This window comes from Pelodiscus sinensis, chromosome 6 (genome assembly GCF_049634645.1).
Source record: "Pelodiscus sinensis isolate JC-2024 chromosome 6, ASM4963464v1, whole genome shotgun sequence".
Taxonomy (NCBI): Eukaryota; Metazoa; Chordata; order Testudines; family Trionychidae; genus Pelodiscus; species Pelodiscus sinensis.
Window position 1 is genome coordinate 107,285,608 of NC_134716.1, and position 8,072 is coordinate 107,293,679.

General features: G+C 39.3%; 1 long non-coding RNA gene across 2 annotated transcripts; it reads right to left on the minus strand.

Annotated features, from left to right (window-relative positions):
• Positions 1-734: 734 nt before the first annotated feature.
• On the minus strand, positions 735-4,539 carry LOC112544716 (uncharacterized). 2 transcript variants are annotated; one of them, XR_003088056.2, is made up of 3 exons: positions 4,432-4,539; positions 3,422-3,630; positions 735-964 (listed from the first exon to the last, which is right to left on the minus strand). It is a non-coding gene; the product is annotated as an uncharacterized LOC112544716 (long non-coding RNA). The 2 variants fall into 2 exon arrangements; XR_003088055.2 differs by having other exon boundaries at positions 4,223-4,521.
• Positions 4,540-8,072: the final 3,533 nt, after the last annotated feature.

Below are 8,072 nucleotides of genomic sequence, written 5' to 3' on the forward strand. Positions count from 1 at the left end.
AAACAGGGGTTAGGGACACCATTCCAACCCATTCTGGCTAATAGCCATTGATGGATCTAACCTCCATGAATCTATCTAGCTCTTTTTTGAAACCCGTTAAAGTCCTAGTCTCATAACATTCCCTGGCAAGGAGTTCCACAGGTTGACCTTGTGCTGAGTGAAGAAAAACTTCCTTTTGTTTGTTTTAAACCTGCTGCCTATTAAATATTGTGGGAATAAGGAAATAACTTTTCCTTATTCATTTTTTCCACAACAGTCATGATTTTATAGACCTCTATCATATCTCGCCTTAGTCTCCTCTTTTCTAAGCTGAAAAGTCAAAATCTTTTTAATCTCTCTTTATATAGGTCCCATTCGAAATCCCTGATCATTTTGTTGCCTTTTTCAATGCAAATATATATTTTTTTGAGATGAGGTGACCATATCTGTACACAGTATTCAAGATGTGGGCGTATATAGATGCAATAAGATATTCTCTGTCTTATTCTTTATCCCTTTTTTAATGATTCTTAACATTCTATTTGCTTTTTTGACTGCTGCTGTACACTGAGTGGATATTTTCAAAGTACCATCCACAATGACTCCAAGATCTCTCTCGAGTAGTTGTAGCTAAATTAGTCCCCATCATATTTTATGTATAGTTGGGATTATTTTTTCCAATGTGCATTACTTTACATTTATCAACATTAAATTTAATTTGCCATTTTGTTGCCCAGTCACTTAGTTTGGTGAGATCTGTTTGAATCTTCTGTATTTATTAGGTATTATTGACACATTACTGGTGGCTAGTTGAAAAGCGCTCCTTATATCCACTGTACTGTATTCCTTCCATGTAATGGTTTAAAGTAGACTTAAAATAGATTATTGTTTTTTATAGTAGGTTTAGTTTTTAGAATTCTTTTCTTGGGATCCTGGAAAAACAATTTTGAAAAGTCCATCGCTGCATTCAGTTCAATCACAAGCTCTGTAAGGATTTAATAAACAATAAGTTAGAAATTCTTGACATCTAAATCAGTCACTTCTTGTGTAAGAAAACTCATTCTGTCCATAGATTGTGTTGCAATAAACCATGGCTCACTCCTGCAGACCCTTGCTATCAATGTGTTTTTTACTGTCATATGTCATTCCAAGTAAGCCAGTTCATGTATTTATAAGAAACTCAGTATTCAAAGATAATAGAAGGACGCATCTCATAACAATCTTCTTATTAATGTATAAAACCTGAGTCTTCTGTGTTTTAAATCCAAATACTTTCATGTACTCACACAAAATAAGCTGGGTTGTGAAGATAGACTGACTAATAACAAAAATGAGGCTTAGTTTTTCAGACACCAACATTTATAACTCAAACGTTGTCTTTCTTAGTGTTTCTTCCCTCAGCCCCTGACAATCAATTAGACCTATTTCTTTTCATGCCCGTAGAGAAACTGATCAATATTGTACTGACATTACACTGATTTAACTGTGCCAGGTCATAAAAAACAACAGCGTCAATCAACAGCAGGAGGCTGTCAGAAATAGACTGGTAACACACCTTTAGCTAACCATTTTCTAATGAGAAATAAACTTGCTCCTTGAGTTATGCCTGCCAGATCCCTGTTAATAGGTATTTACTATGTGCGTATCTTGATTCACAGGATGGATGTCAGCAAGCTTTAGATAATATGCACAATCCTTTACTTATGACATATGACCAACAGTGCTTCTCTTGAAGAAATTAAATATCTGCCTCACCTTTGCCCTAGACACACGTCAACACACATCCTATAAATGGCTCTGCGGAATGTTCCCAAATTCTTATGGCAACAGGAAAGTTATGTCTTGGATAATATCAGATTAATTCCCCCCAAATAAAATAGAAATTATAGCCACAGAATGTTACTGCATTTTAAATGATATTATGGCTGCCAGCCACCTAATTGTGTTTACATGATTCTCTGCCCAAAGTACAAGTTACAGTGTGCTTGGGTAAAATAGAATACTCACATTTCACAGGACCCAGTCATCACAGAAATGACTGTGATAAGTTGACATACGAGGTCAGCTTCAGTCTGATGTTGTTTTAGTCAGTCACCAAACATTTATGAAGTAGGCTCCAAAGCTTCAGAGCACAAACTTGGACAAGACTCCAGATGTCCAAAAATGTGCCCAACAAAAGATGTATGTGATGAAAACAGGCTATGTCTGATATACAACCATGTCAACAAATGAACCTATCCACCTATCAACTATCAGCAAGCATTAGATGATCTCTGCTGAAGCCAATTTTTAGTTGTTAGTCATCCACACCTATAAATGTGCATCTGTATTGTTTCCCTTCTTTAATTAACATTTTAGAGCCCCCTGTAACATATCTAAAAATAATAAAAAATAGTATGGAGAGCTATTATAAACACCTTCTCTTGAATCACAAATACTAGCTTCCTCATAGTGGTGAAGAGATTTTCCCCTTTCTAGATCTGGTCTCCAACCAGACTAGCCCTTTAGAGACTGTTTTGTACAAAATTAGTGACATGTTGGGTTTAAATCAGAGAGAGGCATGATTCACTTTGCTGTAATTATTCAATCGATACCTAATACAATAATATAACAATGTCAAAGGGGTTAGGAGCTTATTTCTATGCATCTTGGTTGCTATGTGATTTATAGGCTAAAGGGTTTGAAAAGCTAACTGGTGTGAAATTATCTAGTTTTGCTTCACAAACATCACCAGCACTTATTTCTCAATTATGCACTCAGGGATTGATTTAATGTACAATGAAGTCAATGGGAATCTTTCAACTGATTTACTTCAGTATGTGCTAAATAGGTCTTTCAGATCCTGGGAGAAAATTGACATGGGCCCAAGCCTTCTGTTTTGGAATCCAAAGTGTGGCCTTATCTGAGGAGTGCCATTCTATGACTATAATTGGAAGCACAAAGTGGGTAAAATGAGGGTAAACCCACATTCTGAGCCAAACTGGTTTGTCTAATGGTTTCAGAAACATAAGAAATGCCAAAAGGCCAAACTCTGTGTTGATTTGCACCTTATAATATCCCATTGATACTGATTTCATAGGTGTTAATGAGGACATGTTCTAGCCTTGGAAGTGAATCCAAACGTCAAATTAAACCCATTTTAGGAACTATTTAATATTGTCCATTATACTGCAACCTTAAAGTGATATCTTGTATAGAAAAGTCTGTTACCGAATATTATCTCATCAAGATCAACAGTGTTTAAACATAATAAAAGGAAGCACTACATCAAGATAGCCCAGTAAATAGCAGAGTTATAGCAACTTTCTCTATTAATGGCTATGCTTTATATATAAACATGAAACAGATGTCTTTGATTCTTAGGGTAGTAAGAAGTCTTTTAAAAGAAACTGCTACCATAAGCAAATTACGAGTCTAGAGTATTTCCATTAAGAAATCTTACTTTCCTGATGTCTAGTGATGTGTTATGCAGTCCAACAAACATGGGATGTAAATTGTTCTTGTGACCACAGATGCATTTTAGAGTCTTCTGGCGAGGCCCATATCCAGGTTATTTAAATATCTTTGATTTATGTTTCCTTTCTTCTCTCTCATTATTTATAGCAATGTAGAGGAGATGCAGAGTTTTTTTTTTCTTCAGAAGAATGCAATCTAAATGGGAACAGATTAACTTTTGCAAGATTAAAGACCACTTTGCCTTATTTCATTCAAATTTATGGACGCTCACATATAGAGTACATAGTAGGTCAGATTTTGAATCCTGGTGTCAAATCCTGGCAGGGGATGTATCTGCAGCAATGCTGTTTTCCAGCTGTCCACAACTAGCAGAACAGCCCATTGGGAACTGTTACTATTTCAAGTTAGAGTAGCCTTCAGATTGCTCTAAGTTTCCCAGGAGTAGGGGTATGGGGAAAAAAGAGGGGAGAAAGGAGACAACTCAGACTTTAATAATCCTTGGGATTGGGGACTCTCAAAGTGGCATAAAGTCACTTTTGGTCTCCACAATCTCTGTGGGGGTAGGGGAAGAAGGTATGCTGAGTAACAAATTCCAAGAAACAATCAGCTACTTCTGAACACAAACCCAGCTAATACCCCCTTAGTTTATTATATTGCAGAGGCATTCAGGTTTTGCTTAAATGCATGAAAACCTCTTGACTCCACCATATCAAAGCTGGAAGACCATTCCAGTCATTCACCATCTAGCTTTAAACGAATACGTTGACCATTACTTCATACATGTTACCTCTTAGCTTAGAACTATGTCCCTGATTTTTAGTCTGTCCACTAATACCAATAGAATATGTAAAAATGTGTACATAGTTCACATCGGTCAGAAATTTGCTGATTTACAAAATATTCTTGACAAATCTGCATAAGAAGGTTGCATGCTGATCACTTTGGACGGATCTCATTAGACAAGGTAAAAGAGAAGTAAAAGATACACATTCCTACAATCAAGCAGCTAATTTTCTCATATTAGAAACTCCAGATAGGTAGTCATGTTTTGGGGAAGCGCATATTTTCTGGGCCCTCCTCTATAGGCTATCATAAACTTGAAAAACTCTCAAGCATGTACTGCTGACTTACCACTGGTAGCTTGGAATAGAATGTCATTCAAGAACCTCCAGGATTGTGATGTCCTTCAAAACATGGAATGTTTAAAAGGACTGACAGGGCTTAGGTAGTATACCATAGCAACTGCTCCCCAGCCTGGGCTAGACTGGGTTGCAATTTTAAAATATATAGCATTTTATATATTTCAGCTTAGTATTATGTGTGCACTCTTTGTACTCTGCTTAACTTGGTTGTCTTCATGAACCTTCTGGGAACAATAGCATTCCTGTAAGAATATATTAATGATGAGTTTTATGATGTGATTGAAATTAACAGATTTGTTGGGGTAACTCACATGACTGAAGCACTCTCAAGGATGGGTATAAACTGTTCAGGAAGAACAGGTGGGGGAGAAAACGTGGAGGAGTTGCACTGTATATAAAAGAGCAGTATGATTGCTCAGAGCTCTTGTATCAAACTGGAGAAAAGCCTCTTGAGAGTCTTTGGGTTAAGATTTGAGGTGAGAATAACAAGAGTGATGTCATAGTGGACATTTGCTATAGAACACCAGAGCAGGAGGACCAGGTAGATGAGGTTTTCTTTGGACAGTTAACAGAAGTATCAAGATCATAGGCCCTGGTTCTCATGGGAGAACCAATCACCTCTGACATCTTCTAGGAGAGAAATATAGCCATGCACAGACAATCCGGGAACTTTTTGGAGAGTGCTGGGGACAACTTCCTGGTGCAAATGCTGGAGGAACCAATTAGAGGTCATGTGTTACCCCAAAAATTCACACTGGAGACCACCCAGGGTTACACTAGTATGGATTTATTGTTAAACTAAAGATAGAGCTGCCACTAAAGGTATAAACTAAAGAGGGAACCAGCTATCTCTCTCACACACAAACAGACACACACCTTCATTCATTCACTAGCATTCATTCCTGCCCTCAGGCACTCACACACTTACACAGGCATATGGGTTGCAGAAGGAGTCAAGGCATGTAGATTTTGGAGGGTCTGTCTGCTGATCATGGCTGGAGAACTGGCCAGAAAAGAAACTGGCTGCTTCTTCTCAGAAAGAGGGTTTTTGCCACATACTCTCCTTTCATTGCCTTTGTGCAACTCCTGTGACTCATCCACACTCATCACCAGGGAGCATGCCCAGACTTCCCTTGATCCAGCAGAGCAGCAGTTTCCTTAAGTGGGCTGATGACTCATCATCTAGCTCCAGGTGCTCAGCCTTGCAGTTTCTAATCTCAAACACACAATAAGTCTACAGGTACACACACATTCATATCTCAGAGGAGAATGCAGCTTAGAGGAAGTTACAAGCAAAGTGTTTGAGAATTACAAAGATTACAAAACTGTAAGGCTCAATCACCAATATACAGTAAGTTTCTAAACTTATAAAGCAAAGTTGCTGAGAGTTACAAAGTTGCAAGGTTTTACAAAGATGACAGAGTTACAAGGTTTAAGATCACAAGGAGTTGCAGAGTTTAAAAAGCAATGCAGTTGAAACAATTACACAGCTTCAGAGAATTATTTACAAATCAACAGTAATGAAGTGACATAGCAGACACTGCCTCCCGCCCCCAGCAATACAGTCAGAAGGAGGTTTTTCTCAGTCTAAGTTATGTATTGGCAGGATCTTACAGTTTAGCATATTTCCAGAAAATCCATGTATTTCCATCCCTCAGGTGGAGGCTTTTATGCAACATCATGCTCCTCTTATGTCCTGCTCACAAACAGGGAAGAATTAATAGGGGAAGTAGAAGTAAGTGACAACCATGAGATGGTTGAGTTCAGGATCCTGATGAAAGAAAGGAGAGCAGCAGAACAGACCTTCTGAAAATAGCACTACCAGGATTTCAAGAAAGATGTGGAGAAATTGGAGAGGGTACAGAGAAGAGCAACAAGAATGATTAAAGGTCTAGAGAACATGGCCTATGAGGGAAGGCTGAAAGAATTGGGTTTGTTTAGTTTAGAAAAGAGAAGACTGAGGGGGGACATGATATCTGTTTTCAGGTATCTAAAAGGGTGTCATAAAGAGGAGGGAGAAAACTTGTTCATCTTGGCCTCTGAGGCTAGAACAAGAAGCAATAGGCTTAAACTGCAGCAAGGGAGGTTTAGGTTGGACATTAGGAAAAAGTTCCTAACTGTCAGGGTGTTTAAACACTGGAATAAATTGCCCAGGGAGGTTGTGGAATTCCCATCTCTGGAGATATTTAAGAGTAGGTTAGATAAATGTCTATCAGGGATGGTCTAGACAGTATTTGGTCCTGCCATGGGGGCACGGGACTGGACTTGATGACCTCTCGAGGTCCCTTCCAGTCCTAGTATTCTATGATTCTATGAAATGCACTTTCAGCCACTTTCTGCACCTACTGAGACTATTATTAAACCTCCTTTTGCCTGGGCCTCTTAGGCTGTGTCTAGACTACATGCCTCTGTCGGCAGAGTCATGTAGATTAGACAGATCAGCAAAGGCAAATGAAGCCGCGATTTAAATGATCGCGGCTTCATTTACATTTACATGGCTGCCGCGCTGAGCCGACAAACAGCTGATCAGCTGTTTGTCGGCTCGCCGCTAGTCTGGACGTTCCCCCTGTCGACATCAAAGCCCTTTGTCGGCAGCCCCGTTATTCCTCGTGGAATGAGGTTTACCGGGGCTGCCGACAAAGGGCTTTGATGTCGACAGGGGGAACGTCCAGACTAGCGGCGAGCCGACAAACAGCTGATCAGCTGTTTGTCGGCTCAGCGCGGCAGCCATGTAAATGTAAATGAAGCCGCGATCATTTAAATCGCGGCTTCATTTACCTTTGCTGAACAAACAAATCTACATGCCTCTGCCGACAGAGGCATGTAGTGTAGACGTACCCCTAGATCAAACTATAGTTTGAAAATCCAAAGCAAAAGGTTGTATGCAGGGTCCCATAGAATAACAGTTGGGCAATTATTCCATTTATGACAATGAAATTTGGTGGGAATAGTCTCCTGGGCTGTCTCTGAAGATAGACTCCTTATAGGCAGAAAACCTTGGCATCACAAACTTTTCCAGTGCAGCCCACATTGGTGTCCATAAATTGGCTATAAAAGCCTTTTTGAGTTGTATACTCCTGTTCTCCTTGAGGACAAGTGGGTATATGAAACCCATCAATGCCCCCAGAAAGGCTTGGAACCCCATTCTCTCAAAACGAGAAATGACTTCAGGGATACTTCACATCTGACTAAATGAGTCTTTGCCCATGAAAGCTTATGCTCCAATAAATCTGTTAGTCTATAAAGTGCCACAGGACTCCTTGTCACTCTTGCAGATTCAGACTAACACGGTAACCCCTCTGATACTTCAGGGATATTGTCTATGTCCAACACTTTTTGGTAAATCACATGCCTGATTACCTCAGAAAACTCCACCATGCTCTTACTTACTGTTGATTTTCCAATATTAAACTGGTTAGGAACAGAACATTAGCAGTCTAGGACAACCAGCTTCCAGATGGTGATAGCAATTCATTCTGGACTAGCATAACCATC